This window comes from Sarcophilus harrisii, chromosome 4, assembly GCF_902635505.1.
Source record: "Sarcophilus harrisii chromosome 4, mSarHar1.11, whole genome shotgun sequence".
Taxonomy (NCBI): Eukaryota; Metazoa; Chordata; class Mammalia; order Dasyuromorphia; family Dasyuridae; genus Sarcophilus; species Sarcophilus harrisii.
Genome location: NC_045429.1, coordinates 369,890,846 through 369,906,784, shown reverse-complemented (window position 1 = coordinate 369,906,784; position 15,939 = coordinate 369,890,846).

The window sequence follows — 15,939 nt, the reverse complement described above, 5'->3', positions numbered from 1 at the left end:
AGCCTAGCAATATACTATATGGTATCTGAAGGGGAAGATCAATAATGACTTGGAAAATGAAGGAAGATTTGGGGAAAACATTGTGCTTGAGATAGATATGAAGAAGGAGTAGGACTTCAATAGGTGAAAAGGGTGAGAAAATAGAAAAATTAATAGGGGTCACTGATTTGAGTGGTTATCAGCCCTGCCCTTTCAAATCTGGGGAAAGGGCAGACAGGCCTTAGAGGTACTCATGCATTGACTTTCTCAGTTTTACCCATCCATATAGAAAACCATTCTTTTAGTGAAAGACTATTTGTTTACAAAACAGAATATTTAATAAACTACTGGATATGTATGTTACACACAGCAGTGAAAAGACAAAAGGATGCAGTGTTTTGCTCATGATTTTTGCCAGAGCAAACTGAATTCACTTGGGACTACAATTCCTGCTCTAAGCAAAAGACAATGCTTTTGCCCCACAGGAAATCTGATTAATTTTCCAAGGGTAGAGATTTCTAGTTTTTTAAATGGTTAGATGAACTCTGACCAAGAAAGATAAAGTTCTCAAAGCCTACTTTTTTTTCCTGTAAAGCAATTTTAAATGAATTCATCATTTCATTTTTGTTTCAGTTTACTTCAGACTCAATTTGACTCTTGTATTTGTATCAGTATTACTCCAGAATGAAGGCTCATGAACAAATTTTCTAGAGCATGGATATCAAAATCAAATTGAATGGAGGTCATTACAATGTACATAAGAATTCTTGTGGATCACATATTAATTTAGAAAAAAAGTTTTGTTTTATTGTATTTTTATTTTAAAAATATTTTCCAATTATGTTTCAATCAAGTTTGGACTGCATTTGGGAGTGATGAGTATCTCATGTAGCCCATTGACTGTGTATTTGATACCTCTGGTCCAGAGAATAAAAGACAATACATGGAGGAGGTAGAAATGGTGAGAACATATTACAACTTCTCTTAATATTTATTTTCACCTAAATAAAAAAGAGAAAAATTAAAATTTAATATAGGGATTGACACTGGTAATCTCATTAAGATGCATGTCACAGTAACTCTCTCTATTTCTTCAGAATCTGTGAGAACTCAGAAAAATAAATCCCTGCTAATACTATGATAATTACCATGAAGACTAAATTTGATCAGAAGACATGACAGGTTTGAATCTTCTGCACTTCCTGAAAGTTTTATCCATCTGAAAAGTCAGCTCCTTGAGATAGTTCACTTAATTCAGTTTTGCTTTCACAGATCCTTAATAAACAATAGTGGAGACTTTTTCTTATCCATCCCTTATCAGCACTTATTTTGAGCCCTATACTCAGAATTTTCTTTTTGTTCCCAATTTTATCTCTCCAGTACTATGCTCCAGGATGAGGAATTGGTCTTCTATGGTTCATGAGTCAGGATTGAACTGCATAGGATTGGGCTTCATCAGCCCTACATGCAATCTCCTTAATCTCTGGGACATGAGGAGTTACTAAAACAGAGAACAGTACGTTCTTTCATTTGGATATATTGACACAAAACAGCAGAAAAGTTGTGAATCATTTGGCTGTGGGAGATGGGGATTAGTGGAACTTCCTTCGGGATATGAATTAAAGTGTGACACTGAAACTGCTTAGAAAGTAAGGTCTGGTGTCTCTTCAGTGATTGCACAATGAATTGTCTTTTGTGGTAATTGAAAGGGTGGATTAAGGGGTTTAGAATGATAATTGTAATAGTCATTAAAAATAGTGTTCTGAAAGGTGTAATATTCAGAAATAGTAACTGCATGCAATTCATATATACATTCATATATATAGTTCAGAGTAAATTATATCTCCTTATTCACTTCTGTTAGTATAACTTCTCAATAGATTATCTTTAAATAAAAAAGATGGAAATAAATCATTTTTGGGGGTTCACAGTCACTTGTTTCCCCTTTTTATGTATATGTGCATGACAGGACAGGTTTGTATAGACATATAAGAGGATAGTGTGAAATACACAAAAAAATTTCAGAATTTAAATAATTCAACTATTTAAAAGTTAAATTATTTTTGAAAAGGAAAGGAAGGTTGGAGGAAAATAATATTAACTAAACCAAAGTATTTAACCTCAAATCTATGATTTTTTTAAAAAATATTTTATATCTATATTTCAATATAATTTATTTCCTTTGTGTATACTTACAAAGTATTACTTACTTTCTTTTATACATTTAAAAATATATAATTTTAAAGAGGAGGGTCCATAGATTTTACCTTCCTGCTAAAGTAGTCTGTTAAGATTCAAAATAAAATGAAGATCTCCTGAACTAGAAGAATCCAGTATGGTTGTCCTCTTAGAGAAGGTAACACTTCTAGGAACTAAGAAGATGTTTTTAAGTTGCAAGTTAATTTTTTTCAAGATTAGAGTGAGATTATCTATTTGAGAGTCAGACATACATACAGGCTTTCTTTCTTGGACTTTTTTCTTTTTTTTTAGTTTCTTAGTCTTCTTTTAAAAAAATGCCCAGTAGCATATCTCTGACTTTCCCCCTCACTATTTGACTTTCCACTTTTCTGTGTTGTGATATATACCCTTTCTCCTGCATAGACCGTTGATGCTAGGCAGTTTTAGCTTCCTTACTTTGGAAAGTATAGGATCCCCAACTGGGTCCTGTCCAAGAGTAAATTTCATAGGGGAAATGATGAATTACAGCTAGGTTTTTGAAATCATGTAAGAAACTTCTCTGGTTAATGCCATGATTCTTTGATTACCTTTTTCACTACTCTCTACCCCAGTTGCATCCCCTTCTTTCATGTGATCTTGTGCTATGTGATTGGAGGGAGAGGCAGGCTGTGATGAAGTGAGTCACTGCTCTGTGAGTTGGGACAGGAACCATTAAAGTTATAGCATGAAAACACAATCCAGTGAGAATCTTGGTCTTGACCATATTTGGCAGAGTATGGGGAGGAAATGAGAGTGAAGAGGATGAATGGGAACTTCAAGTATTTCAGTTTTGTGATATTATTTCTTATGATATTTATTTTCTTTTTGTACTGTTTCTTCCTTAGTATTTTAGCTTGAAGAATTATGTTGAAAACATTCTAGTTCATGTTCTTGCTGATCTTTTGACTCAAACAAGGCAATTTGATTGCAATCTTAGTAAGATACTATACACACTTAAAAAAAAAACCTGCATGTAATCATTTACATTTTGTGAAGTTTATTTTTTTGTTTTAATTTATTCATTTGAACATATATTTTTCACATGATAACATTTCTTAACTGGGAAAAAATAATTTATGGACGAAATACCATAGGTGAAAACAGAATAATTACCCATATTTATAAAAACCCCAAATCCTTTACAATATCAAAGTAAATTTATATAGAATGATAATAACATTTATATAGTACTTATTGTGTGTCGGGTATTATGCTAAGTGCTTCCTCACAACAATCCAGAGAGGTAGATGGTATTATTATCTCCATTTTACAGATAAGGAAATTGAAGTTAAGTGATTATCCAAAGTATCTGAGGCCAGATTTGAATGCAGGTCTTCCTGACTCTAGATTCAATGCTATCCATGACATCTAGTTGTGCCATATATAAGGAAACTGATGCTTGAAAAGTTTTAGTGCTTTTTTTTCCTAAGGTGAAACAGCTAGCCAGAATCAAATTTTGGATTTAACTTCTGACTCCTAGTATATTGACCTGTTTGTATTTGGTTTCCCATCTCTTGTGTTTGACAGGCTCTGATAAGAGGGGAAGGGTGAGATAAACAAGCTTAGAGTACTTGTGGGCAATCTATCCCATTTTAACATATCCTTGCTATTTCCCTAGTTAGCTTATCTTTTCCCTCACTGTTGAACATTTCTGGTGTGTGACTTTAGGCCTGTGATAATTCATGAACAGTAAGAACAGATTAAAGTTAAATGAAGAAATGCACAATTTATCAGAAAGGATATACACCCCAAAATGTTATACATAATATATGTATGTATATGCATACACACATATATAGATACACTTAAACTTATTAAGTAAAAACTAACATATTGCATTATCTAGGAATTCCGAAACCACACCCTAATTCCAGGTAAATACACTTAAGATTATACTTCTAGAGATGCTTCCTTCATAGAAGAAACCATTTAGTCCAAAGCCTTCATTTTATAAATAGGAAAACTGAAGTCCAGATTGCTTCTGTAAGTTGCCCAGTCACCTAGGCATTAAGTCTCAGGGGTGGATATGAATGTAGTTCCTTTAATTCTATAATCAGCACTCTTTCTACTCTATCATGCTGCCTCCACTTGTGGCCCTATTTCATATAGCTGGATATATGAGATATTAAGGGACAAAAGATTGAAATGGAATCACTGGATTCAAATAGACATAAATTAATAGATGTAAGATTGTGAGTTCATTTTTTGGTAGCCTCTATTCTACCTGAGTCCTTTGTGATGATGGGAGGCTGAAAATTCTGTTTTCTCAGATAAAACATGGCAATTGAATCATAGTGGAGTGGATTCTACCTAAGTACATGGCAGCAGTTATCTGGATGAGGCAACCCTGTGAGACATGTAGTGCAAAGATTATTATCCTCATTTTACAGACTCCGAGAAGTTACAGGGCTTGCCTAAAGCTAGCATCAGAGGCTAAACTTAAAGCCAGTCCTCATGACACTCAATCAACTATTCTTTCTCCCATCAAACTTTTGTCTCACTTTGAATAAAGGGTGAGCTACAGGAAGGGCAACCAAATAAAGAAAAATAGGCTAAGAATAGAAAGATCAATTGTAGGAATCCAATAAAAAATTAACCTGAATCACTGAAGAATACTGGAGGAGACATGTCAAAGTAATATTGTCCAATTGTGTAGTCATAGTATGGTTCATAATATTTACTGATAACTTGAAAAAAGCATCCTATATAAATAATTTCTTGTACTTTGTATCTTTGTACATATTAAATTCTTTTATCATAATGTTCAGATCAAATCATAGGTGTATGATAGATCAATAAGAGGACTTAGGGATCATCAAATCCTTCCAGAATAGATCAAATTAGTCACTTGTTCTCTGAACCTCTAATCATCAAAGTCATTTGGATCCTTCTCTGCAACTTATACTAAGAGAAAATTATTTAGGGCTCTTAAAGTCATTAGTTAAAGATGAGATGTGAACTCAGGCTTTCCAGATTCCAAGGACAGGTCTCTATTATATACTGACTCTTCTCTTTTTTAAATTAGATGATCTCCAAGGCCCCTTCCAGCTCTAAATTAAAAATTTCCCCATTAGTTGGGAATCACTAATTGACATCAGGGAAGAGGGTCATTTATTAGCCAAATATCTTTATATAATTGGTGGAGGAAGTGAAAAATCAGTGTCATGATTTAGAAAATATAGGTAATGATGCACATTTTCAATTTGGATTTCTATGTATATATCTTAATGAAATATATATTTCTGCTATGGTAATCATTAAAACCAAGTATCAAGACGAATTGAACTTAGAACCTGAAATTCAAATATCTATGATAAAGTTTTAAAGAAACATTTTCAAAAATAATGAAGCATATTCAACCATATTGAACTCACTAAAACATCATTGTTAATATTTTACCAAGATCAAAACTTTTTTGTATCATTAAGAAATAAAATATTATTTAAAAAGATATTTCATCTGGAAAAAAGAGGAAAGGAAGAATATTTTGGAGAGTCTTTTTACCAGGGACTAAGAATTGGAAACTAAGGGGAAGCCTATCAATGGCTAAACAATTTATGATTATATGATTATGATTATAATGGAATATTTTTGTGCCATGAGAAATGATGGGAAGTATTATTTCAGAAAAACCTGTAAAGACTTATATAAACTTACACAAAGTGAAGTGAGCAGAACCAATAAAACATTATACACAGTAACAACAATATTTTTTGATGTAGAATATGAGTAACTTGACTATTCTCAGTAATATAATGACCTAAGACACTTCTAAAAGATTTATGATGAAAAATACTGTCCACTTTCAGAAAAAGATACTATTTTTCTCTTCCTTCTTTCCTTCCTTCCTTCCTTCCTTTCTTCCTTCCTTCCTTCCTTCCTTCCTTCCTTCCTTCCTTCCTTCCTTCCTTCCTTCCTTTCTTCCTTCCTTCCTTCCTTCCTTCTTTCCTTCCTTCCTTTCTTTCTGTGTATTCTTGCACAAAATGTCTAATATGGAAATGTTTTATTCAATTTTACATATATAACATATACATTGTCTACATTTCAGTATAGAGAGAAGGGAAAGAAGAAGGGATAGAATTTGAAATTCAAAACTTAAGGAACAAACCCAGTGAATTTTAAAAATTGTTTTTACATGTAATTTAGGGGGAAAATAAAATATTATTTTAAAATATTTCATGTGTGATAGCTTTTAAAATTTCCATTGCTATTTTAACATTATAGGGAATAGGGACTAGACTTCTGATATTTTTATTATAGGGAACCCCTATATGAGGAAACTACAACTATTGATAAATTTTCACTATTAATACTCGCTTGAAGTCATAGAACCAATATATGTTAGAGATAGGAATTAAACTCATGCCTTGCAGGATTTAATGTCAACTCCCCAGCCATTATTTCAGACTGCTTATTTTGTTCAGTTTTTTTTTTTTTTTTTTTGTATATAATTATTTGTACAGTAGTCGGTCAACGAGTATTTATTAAGCTCTTCCAAATGCTGAAAACGCAAAGAAAAACAAGTAAAATCTTGTTTGTTATTGGGAGCTTACATTCTAATAAGGAAGAAACATTCAAATAAGTAGATACATGCAAGCTCTATATGAAGTATATTGGAAGGTAATCTCAGAGAATGTGGATTAGCAGCTGAGGAAATTCTTCTGTAGAAGGTGGAATTTGAGCTGAAACTTGGAAAAAGTCAGGGAAAAATCAGAAATTAGGGAGCAGAAGATTTTAGGGGGTAACTGGTGGAAAGGCACAGAGATTAAAGAGGGATTGTTATGTCAGAAGATCAAGTAGGTCAGTACCACTGAATTGTGGAACACAAGGATCCATATAGAGTTATAACACAGGAGGATGTTTTGTGAATGTTTCTTGCTAGGCTGCCTTAATAGTGTTTTAAAGTTTCAAGTCCATTACTTAGAGCCTTTATCAATAATTCAATCAAGTAAATATAGCTTCAAATCCCAGAGTAAAGTGTAAGACTGAGAATGTAAAAGGAGGGACAGCTTATAAAGAGCATTATATGTCAAACACATGAGTTTTTATTTGATTTTGGAAGTACACAAAAGTAGGGAATGACATAGCTTTGTAGTAAAAGATTTGGCTTGAATTTTTAGCTTTCTTATTTAGTCTCACTAAAAAGCTAAAATTGTTTTTTTAAGTGAATTTATACTAAAGTAGATTTTTCTATTATCAATTGAATTGCTTGACTGCATTTACAAGATAATGATCATGAGTATAAAGATCAAGTGATGTGCAGAACTTTACTAAGATGATTAGAGTTTCATTTCAAACCTGGTTTGAGATCTCACCAGTTTTATTCATTAATGAAAAAAAGCAACAGCAATCATAATTATTTCACCACAGGAAGTGAAAAGAATTTAGTGAAAATGTTAACCTTAATTTAAGGAAATTAAACTATTAATTGGTCATCATCAGTAGGTCACATATCTTTTTTTCTAGTAATAATTAATGTTTATATAATTTTTTCCAGTTTATTCAGTTCATAATATTTATTAAAAACCTGCTATGTGCAGGAAGAGGGAGATAGGTAGATCAAAGGATAGAGTCCTAAATCTGGAGTCAGTCTTCCCGAGTTCAAAGCTGGTCTCAGACACTTACTAGTTGTGTTATTCTGGGCAACTTACTCAACTCTGTGTGCCTGAATTTTGTTATTCATAAAATGAGTTACAGAAAGAAATGGCAAACCACTCCGATATCTTTGCCAAGAAAGCCCCAAATGGAGTCACAAAGAGTCAGACACAACTTAAAACAAATAATTACACTTTGTCATGTATAAGACTTGTCTCTCAATTAGGTTACAAGGGCAATTTAAACAGGGCAACTAGGTGATATGGTGGCTAGAGTACCAGCCTGGAGTCAGATAGATCTGAGTTTAATCCAGACTCAAACACTAACCAACTGTGTGTCTCTGGGTAAGTCACAACTTCAGTTTGCCTCAACTTCCTTATCTGTAAAGTGAGTTAGAAAAAGAAATGGCAAAATAGTATTTAATAGTATTTAAGGGGCGGCTAAGTGGTACAGTGGATAGAGCACTGGGCTTCAACTCAGAACTCATTTTTCTGAGTTTAAATATGACCTCAGATACTTTGCATCTGTGTGAAAGCAAGTCACTTATTCCTATTTGCCTCAATTTCCTCATCTATAAAATGAATTGGAGAAGGAAATGGCAAATTTCTCCCAATAATTTTGAGAAGAAAACCCCAAATGATGTCATGAACAGACACTACTGAACAACAACAAAAATGTGTAAGACTTTGCTAGAGAAAAATGAAACTTTTTCTATCCCTAAATTTATATCCTATTAGGAGATAGAACATATATACAAATAAGTAAATACAAATAATTTTAGAATGGAAAGAGCATTATCAATTGAGGATAACAAGGAAGAATTGATGGAGAAGATGATATAAGAACTGAGCTTTCAAATATGAGGCAGAGATAAAATGTTTCAGGAATGAGTTATGACTTGGGCAAGTGCATGAGGATGAGAAAGTATTATGATTTTGGAGATATCTCATAGTCTATAAATAATTTCCTTCATGAAAACTCTGGTGTATGTAGTATAAGTTATACTATCCTCAGAATCATGTGTTGACTGAGGACAGAAGGGGCAAGGTTCAATCCTGAAGACTTCAGTGATAGCACCAGAGATTCCTAATGGCTTTCAGATCACAGATCACAGAATACCTGAAGCTGGCTCTTTTTTGTAAAAGGAGCAGTTACAGTTAGTTATACATAGCCGTATGTAGTTTCTGGTCAGAGAAGAGCACTTATAATTGGTCAGAAGGATGCAGAGTCCTTGGTTGCAATCCAGGACAGAGAGAACACAAGTGCTTGTGGTCACAGGACTTAGAGAAGCATTAGAGTCTGTGGCTGCAGAGAAGAAGGGTTCCTCTTAACAGTGACCACACTTCTCTTTGATCACTCCACATTGAAATCATCAAAAACTTGTGGACTTCCAGAACTAGCTTTGAAAAAAGCAGCAGGAAAAAAAATCGTGAAATTTGGGACAGTGTTTTCCTGCCCAAGGTGAAAAGAGCCCAACTTTAAGATAAAGTTTGAAGTCATCAAACAGAATGGAAATAATGAGCAAACAATAACAGCAACAAAGCAACTTTATCATACAAAGTTAGTATGGAGGCAGAGAAGACCAAGACAAAAACTCAGAAGATGACAATGTGAAAACATCTAAAAGTAAAATCACAAAGAAAATGTTAATCGGGCATAAGCCCACCAAGAATTCCTGGAAGAAGTTTTTTGTTGTTACTGTTTGTTTTGTGGTTTCTTTGGGTTTTTTTTTTTTTTTTTTGTGTGTGTGTGTGTGTGTGTTTTTAAGAAAGATGAGTGATAGGGGAAAATGAGGAAAGCAATGTCAGAGATGCAAGAAAATTGGAAAAAGAGAAATAATAACTTGGTTAAAAAGCCACACACAAAAATACTGATGAAAATAAAACCTTAAAAAGAAGAATTGTCCTAATACTGAAAAGAAGCAAAATTTCACTAAGAAAAAACATCTTATAAAGCAGAATTGACCAAATAGAAAAAGAGCTACAAAAGCTCTCTGAAGAAAATAATTCTTTCAAATTAAGAATTGGGCGAGTGGAAGTCAATGTCTTCATGAGATATCAAGAAACAATAAAACAAAGTGAATAAAAATTAAAAGAAGGAAATGTGTAATATAGCATCTGAAAAACTATTGACCTGCAATATAGATCAATGAGAAATAATTTAACAATTGTCAGAGTAGCTAAGAGCCCTGATTAAAAATAAGTCTAGACATCATATTTCTAGATATTGTAAAAGTACCTAAGAATCAGAAAGGAAAAAAAAATTGAAAGAATCCACTGATCACTTCCTGAAAGAGATGAAAGATAAAAATTCCCAAGAATGTTACAGCCAGATTTCAGGTCAAGGAGAAAATATAGCAAATAGTCAAAAAGCAATAATTCAAATATTGTGGAGGCACAGTTAGGATCACAGAAGATTTAGTAATTTCTACATTAAAAGATCAGAGGGCTTAGAACATGATGTTTCAGAAAGCAAAGGAGCTAGGATTAAACCCAGCAAAAAAATGAATATTTTATGAAATGGAAAAAAATCCAAAGATTCCTTATGAAACTCAAAAGAAGCATAAAAAGCAAACATAAAAGAGAAATCATAAGGGACTTAATAGGAATAAATCGTTCACATTTCTATATAGGGAAATTATACACATTGCTTCTAAGTTGTTTTTTTTTTAATTATTGTTAGGGTAGTTCAATGGAGTCTACATAGACAGAGAACATAGATGTGAGTTGGTTATGTTGTATATGAAGAGGGGAGAAAGAGAGACACACTGGGAAATGAGGTAAGGAAAAAGAATGGAGAAATTATTTCACAAAAAATGAGATGTATAGGGAAGAGCTTTTATAACGAAGGCTAAAATGAGGTCATGGAAGACAATACTAGAACCATACTTTCATTGGAATTGGTTAAGAAGAAAAATCTATCTATCTATCTATCTATAGACACACCCAATAAATATACAAATCCATTTTACTCAATAAGGCATTAAGACTAAAAATAGGAAAAGAACAAAGGAGCAGTGATAAAAGAAAGAAAACATTAAGAGAAGAAGTGGTAAAAAGAAAAACAGACTCTTGAGGAGTCAGGATAAAAAGAAAGAGAAGGATACATAGAAGGAAAGAGGGAAATACACAATTAATAATCATAACTATGAATGTGAATGGGATGAATTCACCCACAAAACAGAAATGGATAGCAGAATGTATTAGAAACCAGAATCTAACAATACATTGTTTACAAGAGACACTTGAAACAGACTCAGAGTTAAATTAAGAGGGTAGAGTAGACTCTATTATGATTCATCTAAAATAAAAAAGAGAGTGGTAGCAATCAAGCAGTCTAAAAGAAAAAAATTAAATCTAATTAAAAGAACCAATCAGGAAAATTATATTTTTAATACAAGGCACAATAAACAATGAATTATTATAAAATTATAATAAGTTTCTCTGATAAGGGCTTCATTTTTCAAATATATGAGGAATTGAATCAAATTTATAAAATAAGAGATATTTCCCAATTGATAAATGGATATGAAAAGGATATTTTCAGAAGAAGAAATCAAAGCTATCTATGGTCATATAGAAATGTTCTAAATCACTATTTATTTAGAGAAATGTAAATTAAAATCACTTTAATTTATCACCTCACACATCATAAATAATAAATACTGAATGGGATGTGAAAAAATAGGTACACTAATGAATTATTGATGGAATTAAGGAACTGGCCCAATCATTCTGGAGAACACTTTGGAACTATGCCCACAGGACTAAAAAACTATGCATGTTCTTTAACCCGCATTACCACTACAAGGTCTATATCCCAGAGATAAAAAAAAAGGACAAGAATCCACATGTACAATAATATTTTATAACTCTTTTTGTGTGGCATAGATTTAGAAATCGAATTAAAAATTGAGATACCCATCAATTGGCAAATAGCTGAACAACTTACGGTATATGGTTATGATTAAATGCTATTGTACTACAAGAAATGTTGAGGGGATGCAGAAAAACCTGGGAAAAATCTGTTTGACTTAATGAAGAGTGAAGTGCATAAAACTAGAAGATCAATATACACAATAGCAACAATCTGTGATGATGCTCAACTAGCTACTCTGATGACTACAATAATTTAAGACAATTTGGAATAATTTTTCCAATTTCATTTTTCATAATGAAAATTATTATCCACCTCCAGAGAGGAAACAATGAACTCTGAGTAGAAATTGAAGTGTAATTTTCTAACCTTCTTTATTTTTCTTGGATTATTTTTGGAAATGATTTATATGATTTCACATGTATGATGAGTATCATAATGCTTCTATTCTTAATGGGTACAGAAGGGGTGGAATGGAGGAAGAGACTATGGAACTAATTTTAAAAAAAACTTAAATATAAAAGAAAAAACAACTTTTTTTCCAAAAAGAAATGCTTTAATGGCTTTAAAAATATATGGGGAAAGAGGATATTCAAAATTTAAAACCTATTGTTTATGATATGTCAGGTTTAGAAATGAATTATTTCTGTTTGTTAATTATAGTTCTGTTTCTATATTGCTTCAACTAGAAAAAAGTTAAAGTACTAGAAACATTTTTTAAAGAAAGGAATACTTATTAAATGCGTACTATGTGTGAGACACTATATAAACATGATCTCATTTTTATCTTCACAACAACCCTGTAAGGTGGGTACTATTGTTATTATTTTTACAACTAAGAAACTTGAGGCAGAGAGAAACTAAATAGTTAAATGTTCAAGACCAGATTTAAACTTGTACCTTCCTGACTCCAGATCTTGCATTCTATTCACTGTGCTAAATCACTGACATAGCACAAAATACAACAGAAAGAGGGCCATTAAGGAAACATTGATAAGTAGGAAAGCTTTAAAAGTTACATTGTATTTCTTATATGCTTAAAAGGAAAATCAAATTATATATAATAGATTCATAATTTCATGTATGAGTCTTTTTTGTTCTTTTGTATATAAAATTCTCATTTTATCTGGTGTTTAAATTTATTTGGTGTTAAAATTAATTTAAAATTTTAAGAGAGATGGCAGTGACTGCTATTTACTAAAAGCCTGAGCTGGAGAGCAATTAGATGAATCTGGAATGTAGTCAAACTGGCTACAAAAATTTCATCTGGTTCCTCTGAGTTCTCCATTCCAGTTTGATTAAATATTTCACTGATTCCTATTATTAAGAAGTAAGTCATACTGATAATTTTCTTTTTTTTTATAACCTTCTCACCATTCTTCTATTTTCATGTAACCTTATAATTCATCTACTCTGACCCCTTTCATTTTACAAATTAGGAAACTGAGGCAGAGGGATACTATCCATTGGTTATGATATGCTATTGCTATCTGACTAGCCCCTAATTTTCTCCTTTCTACCTCTATAGGTATAGATATTTTTCGCGTTTAACCAGGATCTGCAATGTTTGCATTTGACAAAGGGTAAAGGGAAAAGTTGTTTCTAAGGTTTTCTTATTGAGCAGTGGTCATGAACTTTATCTGAGCTTCAGAGTCTTTGTAACAAGGTAGCAGAGAAATGTTTTGAGGAGAAGGAGGAAAGATCTGCACCTTGGTTCTAAAAATGGCTTGAGAGTCATGCATAGCAGCAGCCTATACATTTCCCATAAGTCACTGAATAGGATTGCACACCCACATTCCACATGTACCTTTCTCCCCACTTTCCATCTCATATTCAGGCTGCATATTTTGCTTCTATTTTCTTTATTTGAAACTAGTTTCATTACTTGCATAAAAATATTTGTTGAGACAGTGATGGCCCAGTGTGATTTGTCCTGACTATGCAAATTCTTGTATTTGTTTCATGTTTCTAAAATTGTAAAATAAAGCTTAGTTTTTCATGTGGAACCATTAAATTTTAAGATATGGGAAATAATTGTAAAGTTTTACGATCAGATATGCAAATTCACAAAATGCACCAGAATTATTCAAATTAAAATTTCAAGAAGGCTGATTATAATAAAGTTCAAAATCTAAAAGGACAAAAATAAAACTTGGATAAGGCAATTATTTAAAGAATAGTTCTTGGGGGCCCCAAAATGTCTTTCTTTGTCACAAATCTAATTGAATTTTACAAATATTAAAAACATACCTAGTTAATAAAGGAGACAATATGAAGAAGCATAAATGTATTGTACTAAACTTTGAGGGGTTCACAGATTTGCTCTGGATATGACACATACATAAAGAGATTAAATAACCACAGTAGGTGATCAATGACAAAACCTTAGGCTGCTCTAAGAGAGACATAGGTTCCAGGAATGGAAAATTGATAGTCCCACAGCACTCTACACTGGTCAGACTACATCTAGAGTACCATGGTTAGTTCTGGGCACCTCAGTGGAGGAGGGATTTTGATAAGCTGGAGAACTCCTAGAAGAGACCAATCAGGATGGCCAGGGGTCTCAAGTTCTTAGCATATGAGGATTGGTCAAAGGAAATGGGATGTTTAGCTTGGAGAGAATAACACTAAGGGCTGTCATATAGAAGAAGGATGAAGTTGTTTTGGACAGGAATCATAAATGCAAGATGTAAAAAAGCAGTGAGGTATTGGGTCCTTCTCATTGGAGAATAGTAAGAGGAAAGAGAAAACTACTAGACTACAGTGATTGGTAAGTTTAATTGAATAAACATTTATTCAGTGGTTATGGTGAGGGATACATGATATTAAGTAACTGATTTCTGAAAGATTTGTTGTTTTAGGGACATTAATACATTGTTGGTGGAATTGTGAATACATCCAACCATTCTGGAGAGCAATTTGGAATTATGCTCAAAAAGTTATCAAACTGTCCAGACCCTTTGATCCAGCAGTGCTACTACTGGGCTTATATCCCAAAGAGATCTTAAAGAAGGGAAAGGGATCTGTATGTGCAAGAATGTTTGTGGCAGCCCTCTTTGTAGTGGCCAGAAACTAGAAACTGAGTGGATGCCCATCAATTGGAGAATGGCTGAATAAATTGTGATATATGAATATTAGGGAATATTATTGTTCAGTAAGAAATGACCAACAGGATGATTTCAGAAAGGCTTGGAGAGACGTACACGAACTGATTCTGAGTGAAATGAGCAGGGCCAGGAGATCATTATATACTTCAACAACAATACTATATGATGATCAATTCTGATGGATCTGGCCATCTTCAGCAATGAGATGAACCAAATCATTTCCAATGGAGCAGTAATGAACTGAACCAGCTACACCCAGTGAAAGAACTCTGGGAGATGACTAAAAACCATTACATTGAATTCCCAATCCCTATATTTTTGCCTGCCCACATTTTTGATTTCCTTCACAGGCTAATTGTACAATATTTCAGAGTCCTATTCTTTTTGTACAGCAAAATAATGGTTTGGTTATGTATACTTATTTTGTATTTAATTTATACTTTAATATATTTAACATGTATTGGTCATCCTGCCATCTAGGGGAGGGGGTGGGGGGAAGGAGGGGAAAATTGGAACAAAAGGTTTGGCGATTGTCAATGCTGTAAAATTACCCATGCATATAACTTGTAAATAAAAAGCTATTTTAAAAAAAGATTTGTTGTTTTGTGGTTGGTTGTTGTCCTTCCTTCTTGAAGAGGACCAAAATGACCTTACTGTGTTGGATAAAGGCCATACTCTGATAAGAAAAAAATTCTTATTTTGCCTAGAATCAGTCCTTTCAGCTACTTTTTTGACACTTCCATGCCTCTGAGTCTACCCATCTCCTTCAAAAGCATATTCCTATTCATATGTTTCTTTATGTGTTGTCTTTCTCTACTAGACTGTACATTTATTGGGGACAGGTACTGTCTTACTTATTTGTATTTCTAGCCCCAGCACTTAAGAAAATGCCTCATCTATTTATAATACTACCATTTAAATATTGGTGTTTTTTTTTTCTTTAATTCATTATGTTTGCCTGACTAAGGAGAAAGAGGACTGCATAGTAGATCATGGAGTAGTTTTCAAATAGCTTTCATATGACTTATAGACTGGATTTGACATCCTTGAAAGATAGATGATTCCTGTACACCAGTATTTTCCTCAGTATTGCATTTGTCTGTACTGTGTTAGTCCTTTTCTGACAGCTCTTGCTAGGTGTCACCTTTGCTATTCTTTGCCATAT